Raw genomic sequence first — 18,332 nt, forward strand, 5'->3', positions numbered from 1 at the left:
TTAATATAGCTTTGTTGAACAGACATCAAATAGGGTTGAACTTTGACCTCAATCAATTATATATGCAGGAAATATGACTTTGTTCTAGCTTTGTTTAACATACTTCATTGATAATGTTTTGGATTAGATTTTTAGGGATGTTGATGCATTGATAAGTTACTTTTGTGAATGTTGATTGTAAAACCATAGTTTTTGATACTGGGACATCCATCTTGCGTGACAAAATACATTGTGAAAATATAGCAGTGTCTTTCTTTAGTATTTCTGCATTCCACAATGACACTGCATGTGTTGAGCATTATGAAAGGTTTCATATGAACATGGCATGAACATATGACCATGTCAATGGAAACTCACTGTAAGGCTTGTAATTGGTTTTTCGCAGAGATGAGAGATATCAGTGTGAATTTTACACTGGGTTGAAATGTTTTTGTCGATAGTAGTTACAGAATGGGACATTATATTCACTACCTCAAAAATTTCTTAAAAATGAGTTTTGCTACTTGTAAAGAAAGAGACCAGTTGTTGTAGCTAAATTTTATTTTTATGGACAATTTTAAGGTGTTGTGAATCTAATCTAGCACAAGTATGCTTTGTTTGTTGTAATTAGATGGGCATTTGCATTCAGGGAAATCCAGCACCACCCTGTAGAGTTAGATTGCTGTGAAGTAATTCTGTGTCTGTATGAACAATTGCACTTCACTTTTTAATGATCACCTGTATAGATACATGAAGAAGGCATTTTACAGAGGTCGCATGTTGCAGTTAGACCCCAATGCTTGATACAAACAGAATGAAAATTTAACTTTTCTAATTACATTTAGAGGGTTCAGTGTTCACTGCTAAAAAGTGATGTAATGATGATTTAAGTGTTTCATTTTATTTTCCATTTATTGTCAACTTTTCAGTTCCACTGTCAGCAATGGAGAGCTTATCATGTTGATTGTTTTCATCCATCTGAAAGACCAGCTGAATCCCCATCCACTGGGTACTGGCCAAGTATGTACTTGTACTATAGAGGGCGCCTTTACAAAAGTCAAAGATAACCATCGTCAGTCAGTCCATGTGGTGTGTCCTATGCAAAATTGAAGGAACACTATTACCAAACCATAAAACTTTCTCACTGTAGATGCACTGCATAACAAACAAGGATTGAAGATTTTCTTTCGAAGTGAACTACATCCATCTTGCTTTTTTCACAACCTTTTGATATTGTGCTGCACTTTCTATGTCATGAGACCTGATAATTTCTGTGTACCCGGTAATTTTTTTTGTTGACACCAACACTGAAGTAAGCTAGTAGAGAGAACTGCTATCTTTCATTGGTATTCAAAAAAACTGAATTCTGAAATTCTAATTGTATTCATCCATCCCACAACATGATTGCATTGAAACATCCATAATTGACTGATTTCATTAATATATCATCACTCAGGCATCAAATCTTCATCACACATGCTGAACAGCACAGCCTACTGATTGATGGCCATGGATTACATCACAGTGAACACCCAGAGATTTAAAGTCTACAGGACCCAATCCTAATATGGGAACACCATCTTATACCACGGGAAACTGGCCAGGTATGTTTGGTATTTTAATCATATGGATTTCTCTGTAATCTACATTGCTGCATCAGTGACTGATACTTCATCAGTGTTTAGATGTTTGTGCATTGTTATTGTACAGGCTGAGTGCTTTAGAGAGTATTCAGATTGTAATTGGACAGGCTGACTCCTTTAGGGAGCATTTGAAGTTATTATACCTTTGGTGGACTGTCCTTGTGACTCGCTCTGCACTTGCTGTATGTAAAGTTTTCAATGTTCACATGTACACAGTGTACCTTCACAGAATAACAAACATGCACACACATAAAAGCAGTAGGCAACCACTGCCTGGTACAGTCAAACTGCTTTTTGGAATAAGAATGGCCAAAGTCTGCCAGGAACCCATTATTACAACTCTGCTGGTAGAAATTTTGCAAGACACACCTTTCTTAACCTGCCAAATCAAGATGAGGTAATACTTGCATTCAGACAATGATGGAATGACTTCAGATGAAAACATTTCTTATGTTTACAGTTTTTGCAATTATTTTTCACTGCGTTAGCAAATAATTTGTGGTATCACTCAAAATGTCTTTTACTCAAATTACTGACCTTTGACCTTTTTGCATAGGAAAGGATCTTTCAATAATTTTTTATCTTGTCATTGTAACATAGTATTTATTGCAGTAGATTCTGTTTTGATGTCGGAGAATTCAGTGTTTTTCATGTTGTAGTTTATACTGTTACTTGAGATATTCTGGTAGTCCCTTCGATTATGGTGGCTAGAATTTAAATGCAAACAATAACAGCACATTAAATTATACACAGATAAATCCTATGTTTGCTAGTGAAATACGGCTTTAACGTGTTTTGAGGGAGGTGAATAAAAATGAGCAATTGTCAAAAAAAATGAGCAAGAGACACAGCTAATGGGGCTTTAGTGTGAGGAAAGATGCTGTTGAAATGCTTGTAATGCAATTTATAGTGTTTTTAGTAGATACAATTCAGGTTGTCTCCCTGCTAGAACAGTGTCAGCTTAATATTTTGAACAAATGATTCACCAGTTACTTATGTATCGTGCTTGCCCTCTAGAGGGCGATCCTAAAATTTCCTTTCTGACAATACGCCGGTAATCTTTATGCACATCACAGGGAGACATACTTTTATCACAAAACTCTTTGAATCCAAAGAATTTTTTTTTCCATAGTACAGCACCAATGCATTTCAATTGTTAGTATAGGCCTGTTTAAATGATGTATTCCTTCATTATCTGAGAACGGTAAATACTTTGTACACAAATGGGGAAGTGAAAGTGACAAAATGTTTGGGACATGGAAACTTTGATGGTTAATTTTAGTATGTTTTCAGTAAGTGGGCAAATTTTCATCACTTTCAGATCAACAATTCCTTGAACAATACTCGAGCACTGACTGAATGTGTGTAGAATGCAATTGACATGCACTGTACTTACCGTAGTATTGTACTTAGATAACTCTGTTTTTGGTTTGATAAACGTGAATTAACCTACTGCATATAGTACATGCTTGTATTCAATAGCCACACAGAGAATGAGTTCTGGTTTACTTTCAGCAATGGTATTTTTTAAAGGTCTGGTGAAATGCCTATGTTGCAAAATCACAGAAATACAGTTGATGGTCTATAAAACAGTTACATTCATTTCTTTTTTCGTTTAGCGCGCGTGATTATGAAATATGGCAAAAGAAATATGCAATGTGGGCGTGTCCCCCGAGCCTCTCCAGTCGACTTTTTCGGCTTTCCGAAGTTTGCCCGACGCCGTATCTCATGACGAGAAGTAAAGTATTTCACACCTCCGTAAGCTCCCCGCGTGGGGTAACTTCTAGGATTTCCGCATGACCAGGACAGTGTCCTCCTTCATTATGGGAATTAAGACATTGTTCTTTTGGTGGCTGTGACAGCGGCAGAACGTGAACGGCTCAACTGTAAACTTTTTCAAGTTCCCGTCAAGTGTTGAGTGTTTGAACCGTAATGTGCTTGTCTCTTCTGGTTCTTACGATCGGCTGAGCCTGCCTCGCTACTCGCTACACAGAAGGTTGGGACCGCGATGCAAATTAACTGCATAAACACCAACACTGAACGTTGAGACTACCATTAAAACGAACAACAATACGGAACGTAAAGATCGCGATACAAATCATGGAGGTTGAGTCCTCAGATCGACAGCAACAATTAAGGAACGCGTCATTGGGACGGCAATAAAAATGAAGAACAACAGGGAATGCCGACCACACGAGGACCGCCATACAAATTGACCGCAACATGGAAGCATCTAGACCGCAATGCAAATCAACTGCAACACCGAACCTTGTGGCCTTGATTTAAATGCGTATGTCTGCTATGTATAGCAAAAGTTTCAATTTTCGCGAGCAAGCGTTCCTATGCCTGCTGTACACTAGACAAAATGACGTCAAATTTATCGCGAGGGCTCGATTGCGTGTGCCTAAGTTTCAATTCTCGCGAGAGCCATTTTATGCATGCTGTACACTAGACTAAATGACGTCAAGTCTCTCGCGAGACTTGGCTTCATTGCAAATGCGTACGACGGAAATAATACGGAAGTAGATACAGTTTTTGAGAATCGCCGAGAGAGAAGCGCAGGTCAACAAAAGACTAAAAAGCCACGTTTTTTCTTTATTTTGTCATGTTTTTTGAACAAAATCACTTTCGCCACTGTGGCAATTAGGATCGATTTTTTTCGCCACTTCGGATTTCGATTCGCATTGGCGAACGTGGTGAATGGGCAGCGTGAACACTGTAAATTTGTTAGCGGATAATGGGCAGCGGATAAGGCGGCGTGGGACCACTATTCGATGTAAATGAACACACCTGTGATGTCACAGATGGCCAACCATGATCCAAACTGAGAGCGTGACCAGAGTGTCGCAAAATGACCTGATGAAAGCCGCTCACAGAAATATTAAAAAAAGTAACACTTGTGCGTACTTTTAGGTTGCAATTCTGTTGCGAGTGTAATAGTATTGCCCCTGGAAGATATTCAGTCACAAGAATGGGACCATTTCACCAGACCTTTAAACAAATGGCAAACTTTGTGTATCACTTTATTTCTCTTGGTTCAATATTAAATTTGTACTTAAATCTAGATGTCATTGTATTCAAGTTTACTCTACTTATATAAATCGCTGTAACAATACATACAGACCTGTATGCACATTACTTGGATTGCAGTCTTGGCTTTCACTTTCTTAAACGTCAACAGTATACTGCAATCTTTGCTATTGGAATCAATTTTATAATCCTTGGTAAAATATCTGCTGATATTTGCAGTGAATAAAATAAGCAGGGGCATATTTTAATGCAAGGTTGTGACGAACCCATAGATGCATTGGCATGTACGGTAGTAACTTTTGATGGTCAGTTGGATTCAACACTCTCTAAATGGATATATTGTAAATTTCATGATCCCTAAATCTGAAATAATTGAATTAGATTAGTTTTGCTTTGTAAATGTACTAATTATATTCAGTGGCTTATTGGGAATCTGAGTGTCCTCTAAGAGTAAAAATTAAATCATTTCCATAGTTTTGTCATCACTTTCTGTACCAATATACAATGTCTTTCTTCAATACACAAATCTTGGTGCAGAAAGAATAATACCATAAAATGCAGGGAAAAGAGGAGTGTTTTGCTTTGTACTGCTGTAATGTTGATACTCAGAACTTGATAAAATTTAAAAAGCAATCAGACATATGGCAGAACATAATCACAAAGTAATAGTTAAAAAATCTGTATCTTCAGAATTACTGTCTGGTCTTGGCTATTCACACTTTGGTTGCTTAATTTGTGTTTGATTTTTATAAGATATATATTTCAGAGACTTTTATACATAGCTATAGAGAATAATATTATATAGGGCTCAGCCCTTGGCGTCGCGCCAGGGGTTAAGATTGGCAATGTTATTTGTATTGATTCATGATAAACTGTAATTGTTACTTCATAAACATTTATATGACAACTATGCCCAGTTTCCCTCTGATGAAAGCAGTTCACGTACGTACACGACGTCAAACCCTGCAGCAGGGCAGGTATAGATTTTCTGTAGCGTGTAAAAATTTTTGACAAAAATTGGCAATTTTTACAATGATAACAGCCTATTGCGTTAAACAAGGGACGTATTATGCAATCATTATCATTGCAATGGTAACCGCACTGCCCACCTTCCGCTTGCAAGCTGAAAACTATAGCGATCCGTCTAAAAACTGGCAATTTTTGAATCTAATTATTGACACAGGGGGCGCTCTTCTATAATTCAATCCCAGCATTCTTTGCGTATGCCCCCGTTCATATGCACGACAGTTTTCTCCCTTTATCTATATTAACGATATTTTGTATCAGCGACAAGGTGCATAATAACATTTACTGGCTAATAAAAGAGGTATATTTTATAAAAGGCATGTTATATAATTGTAATTTGTTTCGTTTTTGTTTATTTACGAGTACTAAAAAAAAAACATGGCGGCGCCCATGAAAGAAGGGTACACTTCCGGTTACTCGCATAGTATATTATGAATAAGCGCATGCGTAGTCAGTAAGCCGCTGGCGCGACTATTAATGTTTTTCAGTGCATGAACCAGAACAATAATATACATCATTGCAATGTAGCTTATTTAATGTGCTTGAATCAAATACTGAGGTTCATATTATTATAATGAATTCTTGTCATCTTTAATCTCGTAAATATGAAGTCAAATAGTTCTTACAGTTTATATTTCATTAACATTTTATTAACTGCAACAAAATATGTAGCTAAGTGTTTAATTTTGCAGAATGTTTTTGCCAGATATTCAAAATTAAGTGCATGAAACCAGTACGGAAAACCCTCAGTTTCTCTTTGCTAATAGGATAATTTTTCAAAATTGTTGGAATATTATAATAGTACAAGCAACTTCATGATTTTAAAAATGTTTTTAAGTAAAAAAATTCAGTCCTGAAAACACTGATGTTGCTGTTGTCACTATAGTGTATTAACTAATCCAGGTGATAAGAAATTGGCCTGTCTGCCTGTGGTTATAATTTTGTGGAATTAGCAGCATTTGTTAGTTGTTTGAAATAATCCTTATTATTTCTGTAGTTGTGTAGAAATAGTCAAAGCAGTGTTGCTTTATTGACAGTCAATTGTTTCTTTATTTTCACTCTGTCATAAGCACTGTCCATGCACATTGTACAGTCAAATCAGACAAGGCAATACTACAAGTTGTTCAGAAATGCTGGCATCATATTTTGTGTTATATGTTGTGGATCTCATGGTGTCACAAACATGACAAATCAGGTCAAGTCAGGCCTCAACGTGTTACATGTTTAGTAACAGTAATTTCATCCTGATAAACAACAGTATAATTGTTATATGCTATACAGACAGCTGGCTGTGAGACAAAGAATGACAAAACCTTCAAGAAACCCATTCTCTTGTTGCCATGGTAAATGCATCACTGAGGGAATTTTAATAACTGATAGACGGAAGTTTTACCACAAGTTGTGTTTTTGCCATTCCTGACATTGGCTGAAATGTATTTTAATTTGGGATGTTATACAGCACAATAATTGATCGGTCACTCTTTTGTATAGTGTTCACAAAAGTGATCAAGAACAGTTGACCTCTTTAAGGGCGACGTCAAAAGTTCAATGAAGGTAAAAAACTGAATCCTCTTATAATTAGTTTGGGGGGTGGGGGTATCGACCAAAAAAGTTTCTATCCAACATATTGATATAAGGTAAACATTCCTTGGGAATGATATTTTGAAAAAGAAACACAGCAGAAATGTGCACTTTTGTGTCAAAATGCACACTTTTGTATTGAAGCAGAGGTTTTATCAACAATTGTACTGCCTCCCCTGCCCTGGTTATCAGAACAATGCCAGCTGTTGGCCTCTGTTGCATTCAGAATTTATATTTCCTACATTTCTGGAGCATGTGCTGATATTTTACACGTCAATGTGACCTGATTTTGGCTATAGGTTCAATATAAGTCACCTAAGTTTCTATAGAGGTGGGGGTGGGGATTTTGGGGGTTTTAAGTTTTTTATCCTACATGGAACTTTTTACATCTCCCTTTTACTTAGGAAGGTGGTCTTTCTAGAGTGGCATTACTTTTTATGAGTACTGAGTGGTGAATTCAGTGAGGATAACAGTAATAAGAAGTTTACGACCATAAATTTCTTGAAAATTATTATATATTTATCTACTGAAAGAATTGTAATGCAGACACCAAGTAGTTATAATGACAGTGGTTGAAGTATGGTAAAACACTTAACCTAAGTCCCTGTGTTGAACTATAGAGGGCGGGCTATAGATAGAAAGTCACAACTGTCCAACAGCAATTTTTGTCACGTATTCAATTAACCTGGTTCATTCCTCCAAATTCATTGCTCTATTCATTCAAGAGTTTTCTAAATAAAGAAAAGGCATTGATTTTACATGATACACAAAAAGGATCCCAAGACACAGTAATTGCTACCTAATCTTTTTAACAAAATGTTTCCAAATTCATGAGAGTAGGTTAAGTATCATTCAAAGTAAAATGTAACCTTAACACCTTGTTAAATAGACTGCAATTGTCAAATCTTTTGAACAAACTCCAATTTTAACAATTCAGAAAGCAGTTATGTCCAAAGCAGAGTATTTTTGTTTTTCTGTTTTTCAGCAGAATTTGACCACTCATTTTCTTGTACAACTCAGAAACAATGACTTCTATCCAAAAATGTGCCATGGAACATAAAATCCCCAGGAAAAGAAAATCCTGGCATGTAACAAATTTAACAGTTTACTTTGCAGAATGCTTTGTGTAAAGGTGTAGAAGTTGTGTCAAAGTTGTGTTCTTATGCATAGCACTCAGTGTTTTCTCATTTCCACTGTGTGTGTTGGTGGAATGATAAGTTTTATGGCATTTGACTTTCTACAAAGCAATTAATATGTAATTTGTCTTCTATATGGAATCCCTTAGTATTGATTGTTCTAAATTGTGTAAAAATTAATTTCTTACTGTCAGCTAACCAAAAAAGACATGGTTATTTCCAAGACACTGTATGTAAAGTAAACTAAATTTCAGAGTGTTTCAGTACTCTTTTTCAATTGTCAGAATATTAATATTAGTCAGAGGAAAAAATTATTGAGCTTGATATATCAATTTTGCTACACTAAATGTACCCATGGCCAAGCTTATCTACTAGAAGGCCAGCGCTGTGGGTATCATATTCCCAATTTGTAGATATCTTGACAAAATGTGAAGCTTTTACTTCAAAATGCTAATCTATTGTAACTGTATTTCTGACATGTTGCTGTTGAAATGAGATGCACTGAATAGATTGCTTGGAATTTTTTTTGGTGTTTCATGAATTATATATGACAATTTTTACAACAAATGCAGTTGTGTTGAAATATTACGGTGTAGTATTTTGTAAATTAAAGTATCTTGTGTCAGTTTGGGACCTGTCAAAGACAAAAAAAATGTATGGAGGTGACGTGACATACACTTCTAACTAAGATTTCTAGGTTCTTCCAGATTAAAGGCCATGGATATTATCAGCAGTCCCCTAGTTAATGCTATCTGATCACATACATGTAGCACGTCCTGCACCAGTCTTGTACGGTACTTGAGTATCAGTGATAACAGTAATAAAACTGCTGGGTGTTGTAACGCTCTGCTGAGTGCTTACCAATTTTTCAAACAAAGTGATAACATTTTCAACTGAAGTATCTGCTGTACCATATACCACTGATACAACAATGTCAGTTACAATGTTCTACAATAAATCCACCCCTTCCTTAACTTTAATGACCTGATAAGTTTGTCAGGCTCCACATACTTTTTGTACATATGTGGTACCACTCAGCAGTCAGTTTATAATATACGTCCTGAACTCAAATCATTGCTGGCATAATTATGAAACTCTTGTATCTAGATGACATTACCGGTATATGCACTGCTGCAGTTTAAATAATATCTCATTGTAAATTAGCACTAAGTACAGGTCTACAATAGATGTTTCTGGAGTGCATGTATGCCACAGACAATATGTGAGGGATGAAAAGACAAACCCTGTATGCATGGCTGCATGGTCACAATACAGATGATGTACATGGTTCCTTGTAGTTTGCTGTTTCTGTCGCTGAACAAGTACAGGAGTTCTTATATCAGTGATACTGTTAGAAAATAGACATACCGTTAGTTGCAGTACATTTGGAAATTGTGAGGAAAATTCCAGGGAGAGAGGATGATACTCCTCTATCTCTCAGAACTACTTAGTGTGATTCTAACATTTCATATGTGGAGACGATTTCATCCAAACGATAAATACCAGTAGTACCTGCTGTGATAAGGGATTTTGTACATGTTACAACTATGTAGCTGAACTTTATTGACCCATGCAGTGATACAAACTGGCTTTAAATAAAAGTTCTGTGTCTGTGTCTACACTTGAATCACAAAGTTTAGTTCTTACACATTTTAGCTCTATAACTGTCAGCAGATGGATGATGACTATCAGTGTCCGTTGTCTGTCATCTCTCAACTATTATGGTCTGCATAACTTCTCATCAATCTTTGCTCCTTGATAACTGGTTCAAGCAACATGATCAAGATATATGCTCAACTCATAAAATTTGGACGTGTTAGTTTTTAGAAACTTTTTCTCATGTTTTATTCTTCTGGCAAAGAGAGAAACAAAGAGACAGAAATTGAACAATTTATGATTGCATATAAGCTGAACACTTCTTAACACTTTCACTGCGTAATTAATTTTTATACATGCATTCCTGTGCGTAGTTTTCTATGGATATATGGCCTTATAAATATTGATTTACATGCATGAGCTGTATCTTTGTAATTATAAGAGTATTCGGGACAATTTTTTCAGTGAGTATTGCAATATGACAGAGCATCATAAAAATGAACAAAAGGTCATGTGACACACCTAGAAGGTCACGTGATCATGGCGGCCATATTGGATTTTACAAAAAAAATTCAAAAAATGTTGCATTTTGTTGTTATTTCAATATATAAATGTATTTTTTTTTCAGTGTAACACTTTAAAAATTACTACTTACGTTTTATTAACTCAAATTCAGTAGGGGGAACACATACTCTAAAACATATTCCACATAAATGAGGTTAATATGCATATTTATTACAAGTTCATCTTCGAACAACAGGTATCATCTGACATTCAAAAGAGAGCTATATTATATATAAGCTTATATACTGGTAGCTAGTCCGATGTGTAATTGTCATTGATAGATTGATGTCGCACAACATCCAGAGGATAGCCCATCAACGTTTGTGATGTCAGTCACTGACCCTTTGTCGCACTTTTCTCTCAGCATGCTCAGCTGGCCTACCTTCCTGTCTTGCTTGCAATCTCTGTCTTTGCTCAACTGGTTTGGGAACATATTCAAGTTCGGTATTAGAGTTGTAATTTGAAATTTGACTTCCGCTATCTCTGTCAAGTTCAGTTTCACGATCACTGACAATGCCACTATCACTGTCTGCAGTCTGGCCGTTGGCGTAGAATGTGCACTCCCGCGGTGAAAGTGTTAAAGAACTCATCAGGACACGTTCAAAAAATGACTTGGGATCAAATTTTTTTAAGCAGAGATTTAGAAATTCCTTCTTAATTTTATGGAAGAGAGATTTTAGCTAAAACTGATCTCAAGACTCTAATTCAGATATGCTTTGCACTATCTGATATTTGCAAGAGTGAAAGAAACACAACTAATCTGCTAAAGGATATGGCTATATAGGTAGAATAGGACAAAAACTTTGAATGTAAACATACATAGAAAATTGACTTTACAATTTAAGGTTGCAATTTAATGTAAGGATGTAATTTATGTTATAATAGTACTCTGCCAATAGAATTTCAATTGTCAACTCAACAGAGAATTAGACCGTGAACAGAGAGATATGGCAAGATTCGACCATTAGGGAAAGCAGTAAAAATAGTAATGCACTGAATTGTGTGTCTTGCGAAAGGAACTGAAAATATGCATTTAGCAAAATCCTCAAAGGGACAGGTAACCATGTGAAAAGCCACTTCAGGTTAAACATTCACCTTGTTGTATCAAGTTACAAATGCAGAAGGTTTGTGATTCTCACCAGGGTTTTGATCACGGTCAGTTTCCAAGGCTGTAACTTTCTTGTCTGTAGGAGTCACTATACCCTAGGGGATACAAAAATCTTCATCTCCATTTACAGTGTAAAAGGCTAATGAATTCTGACAGACATTTTTTTTTTCGTAAATCACTTGTTCTTGGCCAGAAATTCAGTAACTAATTATTTTATAAAAGTTGCAATAGGGATCAGAAATGACCTTCATATTTCATTGATTTAACTTTATAGAAAAATCCGTAACAAGTTGCAGATTCCATCATCAAAAGGAACACACGGATGACTGTAATTTGAGTGAATTGATTTTATTACCAAATAAATTGCTGGTTTGGTACGTACTGTTTGCGAGAGTAAAGCAGAGAATTTGAAGCGTCATTTCTTAGATTTTTTAGATGCGCTGACTACAGCAGTCTGCATCGATGTAGGCCCTGGCAGTGAGGTTTTTAATCGACCGGTTCTGGCAAGAAGTTGAATCATAGACCCTAAGAAAATGAAGGCCTCTTGAATCTGCCGGTGCAGTCAGTCAGCATTGCTTTTTTGCGACCCAAGCCATTTCACTGGTCTCAGTGAAGTCTCAATGGTATCCTAAAAAAGCATTTTTGGCGTTAAATGTGATTTTGATGACTACTGCAGGGATGTAGAAAATAGCCGGCAGCCGGCAAAAACAACCAGCTGTCAGCAAAATTTTGCCTGCTGTGAAAATTATTTGTAGATGTAAAATCGATGTCATTTCTGCTGCAGTGTAAAAAAGAGCCAAAATCTTCTCACAAATCTTTAAAAAATAAATGTAACTGCAACGAGAAACAGCAGTTTTTTGTATTTGTGTGTCCGAAAAATCAATCGTAATCGAGTACGAGGATGTACATATACGTGCGTGCGTTCACACGGAAATGGCCACTCGCATTAAGTTAAGAATTCAGTCCGCTACGGGATCAGGTATTAGTTGAGTACTAAGTTTACAAAATCATAGAGTTTCATGTCTTTTCAGACTCCCAAAATTTCCTAGTCAAACAAAATCGAATTGTAAACAAGAGTACCCTGAAACAATCTACATGCATGCGCGATTGGTACGCGGTAACGTACGTGTGCTTGTCGGAATGCAGTGCACAGATCATGCAGGTCGCAGTTGACCTCGCTTGGGTTTTTTGGTACGTCATTGTCGGCATGTGCTCGGCTAGCTTTCGGAATGACTCGGTACAGTCCACGCAGTTGTATTTGCGCGACAAGCCTATGTCAACTTTGCGGAGATTGCATGCAGAACGTTAACGTTCGGGCTATAAACAGCGAAGTATCAAGAAATTCTTTGAAGTGGTTTCTCTGATAAACAGGCCGAGAAAACTTTCTGTGAAAAATCCACCAATGAACCTGCCAGGAAGCCTGCTAGCACGTGTGTCAATGCAAGTCCTGTCCCGAAATCACAACCAAGACAACCGAGTAGAGTTCTGACGAGGCCGTGCAATGCCAGCTGTGTTCCAGTCAAATTATCGAAACAACCTAATGCAAACCATGTTCAAGTAAAACTGTCGAAACAACCGAAAGTTTTGCTACTAATGACTGTAATGATGTCAATTCATCAGGTCGTGAATCAAACAACAATGTACAGTACGTGTTATCTCAGAGTGACTGTGAGAAAGAGATTCGATGGCAGCGGTGAGCGAAAAATCGGACTTCATTATATTTCTATTTGTGCAGCAAAGGCTGCTGTTCTTCGATTCCGACGTACGACAAATATGGGGACAATTCTACAAGTAAATTTAAAGTTTCTCACGCGTGGCTATTGAACAGAAAATTGAGCTTTGACGAAGTTACCGGTTTATGGTGGCCAGTGTACATCGAAAAAACGAGACTATACAAATAATAAATGTTAAATGTTTAGAAATAAAAATACCTGAAGAGAGATCACTCTGACTGTCCCTACCTTGTTACATCATACATAATGTAAAAGTGTGCAAGATTTGACCGAAAATTCATAAATGGGTCCAGGAGAGCCATTCTGGAGACTTCAAAATCAAAAAAAGTCCGCACCGTGGGAGGGGGGACACCCCCGTCCCACACCCCCCCCAACGACCGCTTCGTGGTCGCATTACGGACATTGCCGGCTGTCAACCATAATTTCCTGCTGTGACAAAAATTTTCTACATCCCTGCTACTCAATCAAAGTTTTGTCCATTTCTGATTGGAGTCAGGAGACAAACTCAGACTTAATATGTGGCGAGTGCAGACGTAATTCAAAGTGGCATATAAAACGGCCGCAGTTCTGTGTGATGATCAACTTCGCTAGCCATTGATGTTTCCTCGGGCATTGGTTTTATGTTATCACCACCATGGAACTCATTCTCGGCCAATAAGCCCCATCTGTATTGCAGTATTTTTAATCACAGACCTAATTAATGAACAGACTCTATTCACTCTGAGGACTTAAAGTATACCCATTAACAAGTGGGGACTATGTCATCAACGATGACTTGTTGTTTTGAAAGTTTGTTTACAAAACAGCTTTTCTAGGCGGCTGTAACGTATCAAAATGAACGTGTTAGTGTGCCGGGATTGGTTAGAGGCTTAGCTAAGAAGAGTACTTCAACGTAGTACGGTCTATTTGCTTTAGTTTTAAGAAAAAAATCGAGAATTTGATCCATGTTGCAACTTAACTTGAACTGTTAAAGTATAGAGTTTTGTTGACATGTCTTGTTGAAAGATTGCTGAGGGGCAGACCACTAGGACAGTTTGTTAATGCAATACTTCAGTTGAGAGAGTCATACCTAATGATAGGAAAAAAATAAATGTTTGGTTAAAACTAAACAGTTGTAAAATGTGACAAGTAGTGTAGTGAGTACTAAAAGTCAGCTTACCCAATGACGTGAAGAAACTTCACTAATTTTCTATACGTACCATATTAGATTTACAGTAGGAAAAAAAATATTAGATTTCTTCTACCCCTTTGAATATTTTCATGCTTCATTTTTGGCTACATGCTGAGTCTTTCCACAGTAAAGCGCAACATTTGACATTCCCAAATTTGGAGCTCTAGCTTTTTCAATGATAACAGCGTTCACACAGAATGATATTATTTTTAGTAAGTACTACATATGAACATATATAAAAAATAATATTAAAGCTGTATGTCCAACTCAACAAAAATTATAGATTTTTATCTTTGTAAATATGGCCTCTATTTGCTCACCATTTTGTGACATTTTGTACCCCTGTTACATTAGGAAGGGATATTTACAATATTGATACTATTTGAATTGATTTCAAATGCAAAGTAGTAATGTATTATAAGCAATTACGAACTAAATTTATTCTTGGAAAAAAACGCTAGGGAAAGGGCCAAATATTATGCCCAAAAATATTGCTAACGCATGTAACTATGTCTGTCCAACTCTATGCGAATTGATAATATGAGAACAATAAATATAGTGAAGGCTGTAAGCTGCAACAAACCACTCATACCGGTACACTTGACTAACAATGAAATCTTCCAACTATGTAACATTCTTTATTCTGTCTTTATTGAAGCTTGGGTTCTCTTCCAGTTAAAAATATTTCTGGAAGGCGTCTGTCCACATGTTACACGCGTTAACTCATTTCCAAAATCAAGATTTTAAAAAAATTCTTTTGGTATACATTGCTGAAATGTTGTCATTTTAGGGTGCCCTAAATTTCATGTTTTATGGCGCAATTGAATATAAACCAATGGCCACCATTACTGAGAGCACCTGAATGGAAGGATGTCTGTCCTCTTTGTTACTCGCGTGGAAGTAATTGTAGTTTAATTAAATACTGGATAGAATAATGTTAATTTGTTTTTTAGTGTGACAATTCTATCTGTATCAGAAAGTTACTGAAAGCTTTCTTTACAACTATTGATGCACCTCAGATGCCCATATCGTTTATGAACAAATTGGACGGAACTGATGATGTCTGTCCAATGTTACATGCGTTATCCCATAGACAATACATGGGTCTTCCCTCTGTTGTCTATATGGTTATCCACAGAGCCAATTTAAAACAATTCACTTCATAATTCTGAGGTATTTAACTTCGTCATGACATATACATATATAAATCAATCAAGTACATTTATTCAGATTGGAACACACACAATTTGTGTATAAAGCCAATCCAGTGTCTGTCCATGTTACATACGTTACCAGTTGCCATAACATTGCATCAGATATCCACCTCTTCTGATAATATTTAAGATTAAAATATCTTCTGAAGTGTGTTTCTAGTTCTTGTAGACTAATGTGTTTCTTTCAAACTTGGCACAGGGATCATAATGGCATACATGTGATCAAATACAATACAATGTCATGTCTGTCCATGTTACACGCGTTACTGTTGCCGTGACAATTTGCCCTCCTTCTTAAACAAAGAAATTATTTATCTTTAAAAAAATATTTTTAGATGACACACCTCTAGTACTGTCCACCCACTCAACTTTTAGATTAAGATAAATAAATTTAATTTTTGACCTTATTGTCAAAAAGTGGTTGCACTTTACTGTGGCTACGGTATACAAGACCATCTTGTTTCACATGATACCTACCTGAGGTTTATGGAAATGCACTACTATACTCTTAACACCAGGCCTGAGACTACAGTACTGTTGGTTCACTTCTTTATTTCCTCACAACTTTACAACAGAAAATAAAATCTATGCTTTAGCTTAACAATATTTACTTTATTTGGTGTCCTACTTGCTGAATAAAAAAAAATTGCAAAGACCACCCAGTAATAATTTATTTCATCATAATCTACTTAGGAATAAACTCTGAAGCAACCTGTTGTACCAGTACATTGAAACCTGCACCGGAAATATCAAAGAAGTTGATTGGACAAAATCTAATCTGGAAAAACAATCAAATATCTCACCACTGGTACCAGCTATATGTGATAGAGGGCGCTCTTTATGTCACTTTGCAGACATACTGCTCTCAGTATTTTTAAGTACACTTAACATTATTTACAAGATCCAGCTTTAAGATATACTACTGTGAAACAATATTAATGTTCCTAGCATTTTTAGAATTTATTCTGTAACTATAAATAAGCTTTTAAAAATTTTTGTTTCAAGTTCTAATATTTTTGTTTCAAATTTGTGCACTAGTGCCTGTGATACAGTGGTACCAGTCTGGCCTTAGAATAATTCCCCCATAGCTGTACTTGGGCACAGTCTGTGACTTGGGCTTGTCATGAAATACGACGAGGCTCGATGTCATTTCAATACATTTATTACTAGCTCTATGAAAGCAATATACACAACTCAATTGACTGTCCACTAACTACCAGTGTGTCGCAGTCTCATGTAGTCTTATGTAAAGTAATTTGATACTGATACTGATTAGCATAGTAATCATAGTAACTCGTAGTATCTCAAGACAGGGCTTTCCTATTCTTGTTCATAATCCCTGTTTTTGACTTTGATGGTGCGGGTTAAAATGTTTTAAAATGCCTAATAGCGGGGTCAATGTGTTTTTTGAATTTCAACAAGGGCTCAGGGAGAGCCTAAAATGCAGCATGCAAGCCACAAATTTCATTGTTCAGTTGCATTTATCGGCGTGCCCTTTGGGCGCTTTACTTTTATTATCAGATATATTTTCAGTGTGCTATTTGGGCGTGTGATTTTAATAAATGGCTTATAAGAGTTTCATAGCTGGACACGGCATAATGACTGCAGCTGTGGAGGCACCACCTGTGTAATAAAATGCATACTTCCAAGGTCATAGAGCTTTTGGAATATGAAGTATGAAAAAACCGGGGACAGATTTTCCAGCATCTAAAAATTGTGCAAGCAATGATAATATTAACGACCACTTAATATCACTGACTAGAGAAAGGGAGTTATTTGTGTCACCATACGATGGAAAGTGGTTATGTTGTATAATTGAATAACATTCAAGGACCAGTTGACCAAAATAACACAATTTAAGTGAGGATATCCATCAGTAAGGAAGGAATTTAAGGTAGCTTTCCACCTTTGCGACGACTTCTTTTCAAACATGAATTTTGCCGTCAAGTTGTGTATTTCTACCCAAGTATTACCGTATATATCATCTGAAAACTATTTTTTATCAATTTTTTTGTTTGATCAAGAAAATTAATGGGCGATGAATTTTCATTAAGATTTCAGTGAAAGTGTAAAGAAATTTGATAAACTGACATAAAAAAGTTTAAGTCAAAGTGGAAGGGGGCTATTGTCTAGGTGTCAACGAGTAATTGCACTTCAGAATAATATAATGAGTGACATAGTGAATGGAATATCGGTGGACAACACAACTAAAAAACTACATTTATATGTAGATATAGATTGGTAGTGTCTGTGGTATTATAAAGAATATGAAAATATGAAAATTATTGTTGTTGTTATTATTCATCATTATCATCATCATTATCATTATGAAGTACCATTGGCAATGTTGTACTCCTACCAAAGTTTACCAGCCTAGCGAAAGTACTCCATCTACATACACTGGTGGAGTATTTTTGGCTAGGCTGGCGAACTTTTGTCAGAGTTCAAATTGCCAATGGTGATTCATAATGATGATGAAAATGATGAAATAATAATACCAGCATCAATAACAATAATTTTCATATTTTTTCAATTTCTTTAATAATTTTTA

This window comes from Ptychodera flava, chromosome 8, assembly GCF_041260155.1.
Source record: "Ptychodera flava strain L36383 chromosome 8, AS_Pfla_20210202, whole genome shotgun sequence".
Taxonomy (NCBI): domain Eukaryota; kingdom Metazoa; phylum Hemichordata; class Enteropneusta; family Ptychoderidae; genus Ptychodera; species Ptychodera flava.